Below are 12,947 nucleotides of genomic sequence, written 5' to 3'. Positions count from 1 at the left end.
TCAAGTAACACCCAAAATCATCTTATTAGATGCCCATATTGTTACACGACATCTTATATGAATACCACATATCAACAATGGATGGAGAATTGGCCACGTCCAAATTGAAAGGGACAGTACACCCCATTGAGTCACGGGGTGGCTCGCGCCTCAATGGGGTGTCTCCTTAGCCTCCAAGCAAAATCGACCGACCTACCATCCCACATTTCTCTATAAATACCCACCATCACACACCATAATATTCACGCGAGAGTCCGCCCCCTCACATCTCCCTTAAACTTCTATACTCGACTTCCTAAGTCACAAAATTGACACGTGTTTACGACCTACCAATCGTAAACACAAGCCTTACACATATTGTTTGGTACCGTCGCCGTGCATTCGACCGACCCATTCGACCAACTCAACATTAATCAACATGTTTTAATTAACATATTTTCAACTCATTTTCAAAACAAAATCCTTTTTTAAGGCACCTTTTTGTTAAACTTCTTTGATCGTGAGTAGTCGCAACGAGAAAACCGTCTCTAAAGTCGTCTACGTCGCAAACATCAATACACGTAAGTTTGAGGGTGTAAACAACTCACTTTATTTCATGTATTTACTGTTTTTATGAGTCTATAAGTATGAACAATGCATAACACGATTCAAATATAGGTTAGACGAGCCAAAACCGAGTTTTGGCACGAGATGCTCCTTGCTATGCAAGGAGCTCGCGCCTCTTCTTACGGTTCTCGGGTCAGACTCATCCGTGTTTGAGTTCGTCTTTCCTTCAACACTTTCTTTTATTCTTACTTCTTTCCTTTTACGATTTTTACCATTTCAAATGTTTTAATTCATTTTTATGACAAACTTTTTGACCATTACTAAAATCATCCTTGGTTCTTTATACCATGACGGTTTATTCCGTGACTCGATGATATTATTGGTTAATTACATTTTAATGGGTATTTTAACACCCTTTTATTTTATTTACCATTTTTCTCATTTGTTTACATTTGTAAATATATTAGTCATAACTCATAATCATCCTTGGTTCTTTATACCATGTCGGTTTAATCCGAGTACGATGACAAACTTGACTAATTACAAATAATTGAACTTGACATAATTAGTTCAAATCAAACATTTTCCTTTTACCATTTTATTATGCTTTTCAAAACATGCAAATCCGACAACGAATATTACTAATATAATAGTAATTATTCCGAGTCATGCAAATCATACTTGCAAATCATTAATCACAAAAAAACGGTTTTAAACAACCTTTTTAACAACCAGGAGACGCCCCTTGGTTCGCCCCATGGCTCGCGCCCCAAGTGGCGCTGTTTCCATCTTTCAAAACCAGGGCGAGCCCTTCCATCGCCAATAGGCTCGCGCCCCTATGGTGCTTTGCACACACTGATACGCCTTGTTTTTAACACTTGTCTAGGATGATCCCGACTACGGTTAACCCGTATACATGACGGATCAGATTGACAAGTTTACGTGTTTTTACACTTTGTCATTTGACACCCTTTTTCAACAATGGATCGTGTTAAGCATCATAATCCGAACTTGGTAAATGGATGTTTAATTTCCGTTTTCACATGCAAATCAATCTAAATCCAACTTTGACATCTTATACTTGATACTTGGATAAACAAACCGACTTAGAAAGCTCACATGTTAGGTTAAACTTTTGGATGCGCATTCATGCATTTTAACCGTTCTATCAACTTTTGCACTTAAACAACCACGATCGATCAGTAGAGGCCGCTAACGCGGGCGGGATTGGGTGTCCGATTAAAGGGCTTCCCAATACGTACCCTCACCCCTTACTCAGAACCTTTGGATAGTGGATGGCCTTATCCAGGGCGTACGAGAGTCATTTTAGGCATAGAATGCTAAAAGGGGGACGAGTCCTTATCTTTAGTACCTATGTCAAACACTGCTTTGTGCTTCGTTTGACCGAGGTATAAAGTGGATTTCGAACGGGTTCCAAGCATCCCACAAATGCTTGGTGGCGACTCCGAACATCTCTACATCGTTTCGCGGCCCTTGCCGAGACGATACCGACCAATCTAAAGCGATCCGGTCGAAAGCATTTTTACGCCGCCGAGCGTGGCTTTCAAAAGACCACTGCATGTCCACGATTTAGCCTGGCGTGCAGGTGGCCCGTGACCGCGGACCGGTAGGTGGCCTAAATCCATGAGACCGAGACGTGGCCTATGTCCACGCTTTGGCGACTCCATGGGGATAACTAGGACACTTGTGTCTTTGTGATCCTTAGAGGTGAAACTCGAACGAGGTCGTGGTTAAAGTGCATTAATTGATATTACGGTCATAAGTCGGGTTCCTTGTCCGGGCCGACAACCTAACCCTTTTCGACCTATTGGCTCGTCTCGTCGGCGTGAGTTTTCTCATCCCCGCGTTTCGAATCCCGATTGAGTCAAGCATACCATTGACGTTACACATTTCTGTTTCGTCAAAGAGCTTTCATCACTTTCGAGCACGAGGCTAGGGCACCCTCCTTACACATTTTGTTTGGATTGGTATCCCTCTCGAAAATCGGGGTTTGATTGCTTGGTGTGTAACCCACCCTTTTAAGCCAAAACCCGTGTCAGCATGATGCATAATATAATGAAACTGTGAGTGATTATGTGCTACTTGATCATAAGTCCTTCCGTGTCATTTCAAACTTTCAAAATCACCTTTTGCGCCGTCATAATAGCCATTTCAAACCTCGGTCTTTCGCCGACCGATGCACGCCTTTCTAGGCCGTCGTAATGACGATTTTCAAACCCGGTTTTTACAACCGTTTCAAAACACCTTTTTGCGCCGTTATAATGGCCGTTTCAAACCTCGGTCTTTCGCCGACCGTTGCACGCCTTCTTAGGCCGTCATAATGACGATTTTCAAAACCCGGTTTTTATAACCCTTTAAACACGCCTTTCTAGGCCATCGTAATGACGATTTTCAAATCCGGTTTTTATAACCACTTCAACACGCCTTTCTAGGCCGTCGTAATGACGATTTTCAAAACCGGTTTTCTACAACCATTTCAAATGCACCTTTTTATACCGTTGTAATGACGATTTTAAACCTTGGTTTTCACAAGCCATTTCAAAATCCCCTTTTACGTCGTCATAATGGCCGTTTCAAAACTCGGTCTGCCGCCGACCGTTGCATTCTTAAATCACCCTTTTACGCCGTCGTAATGACGAATTCTACCCTCGAATTTTCAAAATTCAAAATCAAGTTTTAATCAGAAACGTTTTTCAAACCGTCGTAATGACGATTTTGACCCGTGCAACTTTCCAAAATTTCAAATGTCGTTTTCGAAATCAAATTTGGCTTTTCTAAGCCGTCGTAATGACGATTTCAATTCTCACATTTTTCGATTTGCATACCGTCTTTCAAAGGTTAAAACGGTTTTCTAACCCGTTGTAATGACGAATTCAATTCTCACGATTTCCATTTTCAAATCTTGAAAACGAATTTAACCGTTTTCAAATTCCAATCAAAAATCAAATCATTTGAAAACAAATTTAACCGTTTTCAAATTTCAAATCAAAACTCAATCTTTGAAGACAAAATTAACCGTTTTCAGATTTCAATCAAATTTCAAATCTTTGAAAACAAATTTAACCGTTTTCAAATTTCAAATCCAACTTCAAATCATTTGAAAACAAATTTAATCGTTTTCAAATTTCAATTCAAACTCAATCATTTGAAAATAAATTTAACCGTTTTCAAATTTCAAATATTTGAAAACGAATTTAACCTTTTTCAAATTTCAAATTCAAAATCAATTCTTTGAAAACAAATTTAACCGTTTTCTAATTTCAAATTCAAAATCAATTCTTTGAAAACAAATTTAACCGTTTTCTAATTTCAAATTCAAAATCAAATCTTTGAAAACCAATTTAACCGTTTTCAAATTTCAAATCCAATTTCAAATCTTTGAAAACCAATTTAACCGTTTTCAGATTTCAAAACAAAACTCAATCATTGAAAACAAATTTAACCGTTTTCAAATTTTCAACCAAATTTTAAAATCCTTTGAAAACAAACTTAACCGTTTTCATGGCCATTGTGATGACGATTCCAAATTATTCGATTATCGATTTTCTAATCCGTGATTCGGAATTTTAAAAAAGTCGTCTTCGAAACAACACATTGTTTTCAGAGCCGTCGTAATCTCAACTCAAACCGTCTTTTGAAAACAAACTTAAGACAACTCTTCAACTGATCGACTTTCGGAGATCCCTACTCTTCGTGGAAGCCGTCCATAAAGCGACAAATGAATCCTTTTGAAATTTTCTATTTTCGAAAACTTCAGTCCACCATTCCGATTCAGCCTCGAGTCGATTAGTCCAGTCGATTTAAAGTCAAGTCGTCTAGATAATGTCGAGTCTCCGCCGAAATTAGTACCTATCTTCTGGACTAGGTCGTGTCGCCTAATTGTCGAGACATCTCCAATGGCGTTAGCAGAGTCAAAACCTGTCGGGTATTAAACCCGTCTTTCCCCTACATTACGGGTCAAAGGTCAAGCATGTTTACGCGTCTTGTCCAACGACGTCACGCCATCTACAAACCTCCAAACTAAGTCAGAAGTCGTCTGTCTAGGCATCACTATGCCAAAGTTGACACTGTCTAGGCATCACTATGCCAAAGTTGACACTCGAGTCTAAGTTCAAGGTCATGCACCAAGAGTTCAAACACAAGAGGTCATTCACGATCTTTAACAAACTCATAACCTAGTCGCACCGTCACGTCTCCACGACATAACTGCCTTTTATACATATGTGTCGCACTTGCCTTTGTTTGTGCAATACCTTGCCAGGACAAGTTATAACGCCTATCGTTATGTCAAATAGGAATCCCTTGGGTGCCATCGATTGCCGACCAGGAACTCAAGAAGCTGATCCATCTGCATCCACCGTGACTTCTGCTGAAACCAACAACATGGTCCTTCGACTCTTAGCCACCGTGGAAAACTTAAGCACTCGTCTCTCCCGGGTTGAGGACAAAATGGCAACTGAGAATTTTATCTCTTCTGATATTGAGCAAAGGGTTAAGCTCCTTGAAAGCCGGCTACTGGCCAACGACCAAACCAAAACCAGACGACCTCATCGGTCCTTCCCTGATTTGGGTATGCCTTATGCCACAGCCTTGGAAAGGCTAACCTCCCAAGGAAAGCTCAAACCAATTGGTCCAACTCCAGACCCTCTACCAAACAAGCGAGGACGTAGATGGGACGGAAAACTGTTTTGTCAATATCACCAAGGTCGCGGACATGACACTGAAATGTGTCTTCCTCTGAAAGGTGCCATCCTTGACATGATTGAAAAGGGTGAATTACCATTACCTCCCTCAACAAACCACAAAAATAACCCTCCAGAAAAACTTATTAGACACAGTCAGAAATCTTCCCTAGACTTCTCTCACCTCAGCCCTCCTGACGATGAGGAGATTCATGCAATTGATGAGGATGGCATACAAAGCGGTATAATGATGCTCTCCGTCTCTATCAACAACATATTCTCAAAGCTGTAAGTTGCTATCGATGACTTGAACACCCGAATGGCTAATTTGGAGAAGAGGTTTGGTAGTACAGAAAATGAACCTGACCATCAAGGAAACCAACCCTTGGATCACCAACCAACAACTGTTGAAAATGAGGAGTCATCCGATGGTTCCCACATCCACGAACCTACCAACAAAGAACATGAAATTACCTCACCAAAATCCCTTTCAAAATATCAAGCAACATCCCCAAAACTTCCCATTGACAACAACCAAATCCTGTTTCCGCCCAGGACTGATAAAAACAAAAACAAAACTCACAAAAACATCCCAAAAAACACCAATGTGGGAACCATGGGAAAACATCAAAGGGTATTCACAGATCTGGGAATAACATATGGCACTGCCCTGGAGATACTTGCTTCAGAAGGAATGCTCCAACCCATTGGTTCGACTCCGGACAAACCTGAACACAAAAGAGGTCGCTCATGGAACGGAAAGGCCTATTGCCAATACCATCGAGGCAAGGGCCATGACATCGAAACCTGTTTCAAACTCATGCATGCCATTCAAGATATGATTGAAGCTGGCAAAATCATAATTGCACCTCTCAGTCAGGACAATCCTCCTGAATGTCTCAAGTCAAACAACAAGGTTGAACGTTCTCAAAGGACATTCACCAACCTCAACACAACCTATGCCGAAGCACTTCAAAAGCTCATAACTGAAGGGAAACTACAACCAATCGGGCCCACTCCGGACCCGTCTGAATGCAAGAAATCCCGTTTTTGGGACGGCAATGCCTATTGCCAATATCATCGAGGAAGTGGTCATGACACTGAAACATGCTTCAAACTGAAACATGTTATTCAAGATATGATCGACAACGAGGAACTGATAGCTTCATCCCTATGCCAACCAAGTGATGAAGACAACCCTAATGAACATCTCTTTCTGCAAGGAGATAAAAGCCTCATCGACTATTGTCCTCATATAATCCCCAACAACGAGAGTGAAGTGCTCAAGTGGGTCAATGCTCAAAACAAGACATTCAAGCCGCTGGATGCTGCGAAAGAGACCTTTAAGGAGGAACATGATGATTAGGAGTTCGTATCTACGATTGAGTCCGAGTCCGAGTCCGAGTCTTAGGCTTTCTCATATCTATCCTAGCGTCTGTCCTTTTATCCCTAAGTGACAACTGGGGGCTGTCCCCATGAGTCACATGTATTCATCGAGTGTGTGCTAACCTCTTATTTATTTAAATAAAAGCACAATTTCCAGCTATCATATATTCTCCTCTTTACCATTTCCCGTTGACAACGAGAATTGATTTGAGAATTGATTTAAAACGAACAATATGTTCCAATTCAATGTGAGTACACTCAAGTGACGTTCCGTACTGAGTAAGCAGAGGACTCGAAACTCCGTGTTCATTTCTTTACCTATTCCATGTCTGGCAATAGAAACCTTTCACTAGCACCCTATTTAGAACGAGATTCTACCAAAGGGATCCTACGACAAACCTAGATAACAAACCAGGACATCTCCTTGTTCATGTTCAATGACGGAAGGCAAGCCCATTCCCCACAAAAAACATCCCATCACCAATTATCAACCTTTCACCAACGGGTACATCCCCGTCCGCACCTCTACCTTCCTCAAACGAAGGACGGCAAAAAAACCAATATCCAAAGCGAAAGGCCAAAATCCAAGGCCCAAGCCAATAACCATTCACTCAAAACCAAAGCGAAAGGCCAAAATCAAACGCCCAAGCCAATGGCCATTCCCTCAAAGCCAAAGCGAAAGGCCAAAATCAAAGGCACAAGCCAACATCCATTCACCCAAAGCCAAAGCGAAAGGCCAAAATCAAAGGCCCAAGCCAATACCCATTCCCCAAAGTCAAAGCGAAAGGCCAAAATCAAAGGCCCAAAGCCCAAAAGCCATTCAAGCCAACAGCCATTCACCCAAAGCCAAAGCTCAAGGCCAAAATCAAAGGCCCAAGACAATAGCCATTCACCCAAAGTCAAAGCGAAAGGCCAAAGTCAAAGGCCCAAGCCAATATCCATTCGCCCAAAGCCAAAGTTCGAGGCCAAAGCAAAAAACCAAAGCCGAAATCAATTCGCTCAAAGCAAAAAAACCAAAGCCAAAGGCTACTCACCCAACGTCAAGGCTAAGACTCAGGCTAAAATCAAAACAAAACAAGATTGAAACCCTTTTTCCAAAAAGGCCAAAATCCAAAGAAAGCATCCAACACACAAAATCCTGGACAAGTGAGTCCAAAATACCAAGTCCAGGACAAACAACTCCAAAGCCCAGGACCCACGAGTCCAAAACACCAAGTCCAGGACCAACAAGTCCAACATACAAAGTCCAGGACCAACAAGTCCAAAGCCCAGGACTAACGGAGTCCAACACATCAAATCCCGGACCCACAAGTCCAAAAAACCAAACACTAAAACCTCAACCAAAACTCCTTCACCCCTAAGTCCTTCTACAGACTATTACAGGGAGACCTGTCTAAGATCCTGGGGATTGCCCTCAAAGATCGTGACCAACATTGCTTCACCCCTAAGTCCTTCTAAAGACTATTGCAGGGAGACCTATCTAGGCTTCTGAGAATTCCCCTCAAGCTTAAAATATCACCTTAACCTTTAAAGTCCAGACATGGAAATCTGATCCCATGTTATTTACCAACCATTTCGTGCACAGGCCACATCAAGCCGGAGACCCCATTCCGCACCACACTACAAGTCGTTACCCATCGGCCTAAACACCACAAAATTCTTGCTCTAGATTTTTATCTGTTAAGCAAACCCATTATTACCAAGCTCCACATTCCCTAATGTTAAAGCCATTTTTCACCACAATCCCCACGCAGTCCTCGAATGCTTTGCTATCGAGAACGGGACATACCTAATCTACCCTTAGAGTCCACTATTTAGTGTGCTCAAATGATAAGGAACATTTTCACAAATTACACCTCTTCGACTCATGATCAAGAGGTATTTATCTCCAATCAACCTTCGAGTCACCAAACGGAATTTTCCGTCGTGACGCTGAACTCCAGATTTTTATCTGTCAAACAAACCTGTTATTACCAAGCTCCACATTCCCTAATGTCGAAGCCATTTTCACCCGACCCGGATACGAGTCCTCGAATGCTTTGCTACCGAGAACGGGACATACCCAATCTACCCTTAGGGTTCACTTTTTAGTGTGCTCACATGATAAGGAACTTTTTTACAAATTAGACCTCTTCGATTCATGATCAAGGAGGAATTATCTCAAATCAATTTTTCGAGTCACCAAACGGCTTTTACCGTCGTGACCCACACAATTTAAGGTCCTAACATCTCGCTTAGGCACACACATTCAGAACTACGATCTGGTTTGATTTCACATCACGTGAATACGTAGGCAGTCCTTCAAGGACACAACCATACACCTCAAAATCACTTTAAGGTCCTAACATCTCGCTTAGGCACACACATTCAGAACTACGATCTGGTTTGATTTCACATCACATGAATACGTAGGCAGTCCTTCAAGGACACAACCATACACCTCAAAATCACTTCAAGGTCCTAACATCTCGCTTAGGCGCACACAGCTCAGAACTACGATCTGGTTTGATTTCGCAAACACGCGAATACGTAGGCAGTCCTCCAACAAGGACACAACCGCACACCCATTTCAATTTCAACCATCAGCATCAATCCTCAAAAGCAGCCCACCCAGCTGCAAAAATTAATCTTATACCTCTTTACCGGGGGGGCTTCTTCCTTAAGACGTCGCCCATTCCTTGTTTTGTCAAATTCCCACCTTCTCACCCTGGGGGCTTCTCTTTCGAGACGTCACCCGTCCTTTATCCTCAAACATCTTTTGAGTCTCGACTACAGTCCAAAATAAACCACCTTTAGCCTAGTGCTCGGTTCGGACGATGACAAGGTCTTGGTTCCACTTTCCGAATCATCATGCCTCAAGGAGGGATCTCAAACAAGCAAATGGAGGCAAAGGTGTCTGGCGAAGATAATCAATTCTTATTCCCCAGCCGAGCGGATCTTCCACTCCGATGATCTGATGCGCGTTGACACCCTTTCTTGGCTAGGAGTTGCATTTACATGTGCAAAGTCTGTCAGAGTCACCCCCGTGTCGTGTCATGAGTTGGCATCACGTTCACGACTGCCCATTTGTCAGTCTGTCAGTATGCGTCTGTGTGAGTCCGTGTCCCAACGGCCACGTGTCTCCAATCTATTAAATCACAGATCTACGAGTAACAAGACTCGTCTTTAAACTTCACAACTTTCAAAACTCATATCTCCTCTCACGCGAGATATTACGTGCTAATTGCTTACATGCTTATGTGATCATATGCTTATATCCTTACATGATAGTTGCTTATATACTAACTGCTCACATGCTTATGTGCTTATGTGCTTATATGCTTGCATTCAACGTGCTTGTCTATGCGACTGCGGATTTGTGTGGTCACTAACCATGCAGATAATCTTGAGAAGACAAACTCACTCCAATTGAGTACTGGGTTCTTCCCAACAAATGGCGACCCATCAAGTCCAAGAGCTTTAACCCCGCCGATTACATAGCATACGCTGCCTTCCAGCGAGCAACAACTCATATCCCCGGCAAGTCCTGAGAAGTTTCTAACTCCCCAGCGAGTGCCGATTTTTTAAATGGATGTCACACATGCTATTTTCCGCAGTCGATCATTCGACCATAGATATCTGGCGAGCCTTACAACGCATATGGCTAGCGAGCCTTTGTTCGCAAACAAGATACAACTCAAGGACATATCCCGAAGATGCCTCGGGTACGACTCCTTTTAACAGGCTGGCGAGCCTTTGTCCGCAAACAAGGTACAACTCAAGGACGTATCCCGAAGATGCCTCGGGTACGACTCCTTGTCACAGCTGGCGAGCCTTTGTCCACAAATAAGAAGTAGTCCAAGGACATATCCCGAAGATGCCTCAGGAATGACTCCTTCCTATGGCTGGCGAGCCTCAAAATGCACCGCCTTCAACACCGGCTGGCGAGCCTTTGCGCGCAAATGATTGAAGGACGTATCTCGAAGATGCCTCAGGTATGATTCCTTCTTATGGCTGATGAGCCTTTATACGTAGTCTAATGGACTTTAAACGACCCCGTCGGAAGTCGAGGACTCTAAAATGTTCCAGACGGCGGGTCCTTGACTCGAATTCCCGAGTCGCCTCGACGTCGCCCTTCCCGACGGCAGGTCCTTGGCTCAAACCCTTTTAAGTCGCCTCGACGTCGCAATGGTCTTCGGGTTGTAATCTTGATTGACACTGGAGATCATACTTGACTTTCGCCCTGTCCAAGCCTCAGTCAAAGTGGGGGCTCTGTAGATACCCAGTATCTGCACCTTCCAAAAACCACCCGATGATGATCGGACTATAACGTGTTTTTGATATGCGTGCGTGGATTGACTATACATAAGACGGTTTAATGCACTACTCGAATATGAAAAATGATTTCAAAAGTTTTCTAACTTCATTTGCATTAAAATAACACTATTTAGAGTTAAAACCGTCTTCAGACCCAAAACCGACTCAGAAACCCGCAACTCGAGTCAACCCGAGTCAACCTAAATCTCGAATGTCAAAAATAATGCCATGAATGTCTTCATCATGTCATTTTCATTAAAATGACCCTAATTAGAGTCAAAACTGACACCGAGCCAAAAACCGACTCGAAATTCAAATCCCGACTCACACGGGTCAAACCCGAGTCAAGCACACAAAACACCTACCTCAAGTAACACCCAAAATCATCTTATTAGATGCCCATATTGTTACACGACATCTTATATGAATACCACATATCAACAATGGATGGAGAATTGGCCACGTCCAAATTGAAAGGGACAAAGACACCCCATTGAGTCACGGGGTGGCTCGCGCCTCAATGGGGTGTCTCCTTAGCCTCCAAGCAAAATCGACCGACCTACCATCCCACATTTCTCTATAAATACCCACCATCACACACCATAATATTCACGCGAGAGTCCGCCCCCTCACATCTCCCTTAAACTTCTATACTCGACTTCCTAAGTCACAAAATTGACACGTGTTTACGACCTACCAATCGTAAACACAAGCCTTACACATATTGTTTGGTACCGTCGCCGTGCATTCGACCGACCCATTCGACCAACTCAACATTAATCAACATGTTTTAATTAACATATTTTCAACTCATTTTCAAAACAAAATCCTTTTTTAAAGCACCTTTTTATTAAACTTCTTTGATCGTGAGTAGTCGCAACGAGAAAACCGTCTCTAAAGTCGTCTACGTCGCAAACATCAATACACGTAAGTTTGAGGGTGTAAACAACTCACTTTATTTCATGTATTTACTGTTTTTATGAGTCTATAAGCATGAACAATGCATAACACGATTCAAATATAGGTTAGACGAGCCAAAACCGGTTTTGGCTCGAGATGACTCCTTGCTATGCAAGGGAGCTCGCGCCTCTTCTGGTTCTCGGGTCAGACTCATCCGTGTTTGAGTTCGTCTTTCCTTCAACACTTTCTTTTATTCTTACTTCTTTCCTTTTACGATTTTTACCATTTCAAATGTTTTAATTCATTTTTATGACAAACTTTTTGACCATTACTAAAATCATCCTTGGTTCTTTATACCATGACGGTTTATTAAAGTGACTCGATGATATTATTGGTTAATTACATTTTAATGGGTATTTTAACACCCTTTTATTTTATTTACCATTTTTCTCATTTGTTTACATTTGTAAATATATTAGTCATAACTCATAATCATCCTTGGTTCTTTATACCATGTCGGTTTAATCCGAGTACGATGACAAACTTGACTAATTACAAATAATTGAACTTGACATAATTAGTTCAAATCAAACATTTTCCTTTTACCATTTTATTATGCTTTTCAAAACATGCAAATCCGACAACGAATATTACTAATATAATAGTAATTATTCCGAGTCATGCAAATCATACTTGCAAATCACTAATCACAAAAAACGGTTTTAAACAACCTTTTTAACAACCAGGAGACGCCCCTTGGTTCGCCCCATGGCTCGCGCCCCAAGTGGCCGCCTGTTTCCATCTTTCAAAACCAGGGCAGAGCCCCTTCCATCGCCAATAGGCTCGCGCCCCTATGGTGCTGCCTGGCACTGTTCTGCCTTGTTTTTAACACTTGTCTAGGATGATCCCGACTACGGTTAACCCGTATACATGACGGATCAGATTGACAAGTTTACGTGTTTTTACACTTTGTCATTTGACACCCTTTTTCAACAATGGATCGTGTTAAGCATCATAATCCGAACTTGGTAAATGGATGTTTAATTTCCGTTTTCACATGCAAATCAATCTAAATCCAACTTTGACATCTTATACTTGATACTTGGATAAACAAAC

This window comes from Silene latifolia, chromosome 6 (genome assembly GCF_048544455.1).
Source record: "Silene latifolia isolate original U9 population chromosome 6, ASM4854445v1, whole genome shotgun sequence".
Taxonomy (NCBI): domain Eukaryota; kingdom Viridiplantae; phylum Streptophyta; class Magnoliopsida; order Caryophyllales; family Caryophyllaceae; genus Silene; species Silene latifolia.
The sequence above is the reverse complement of the archived record's forward strand: the minus strand, read 5'-3'. Positions refer to the sequence as shown.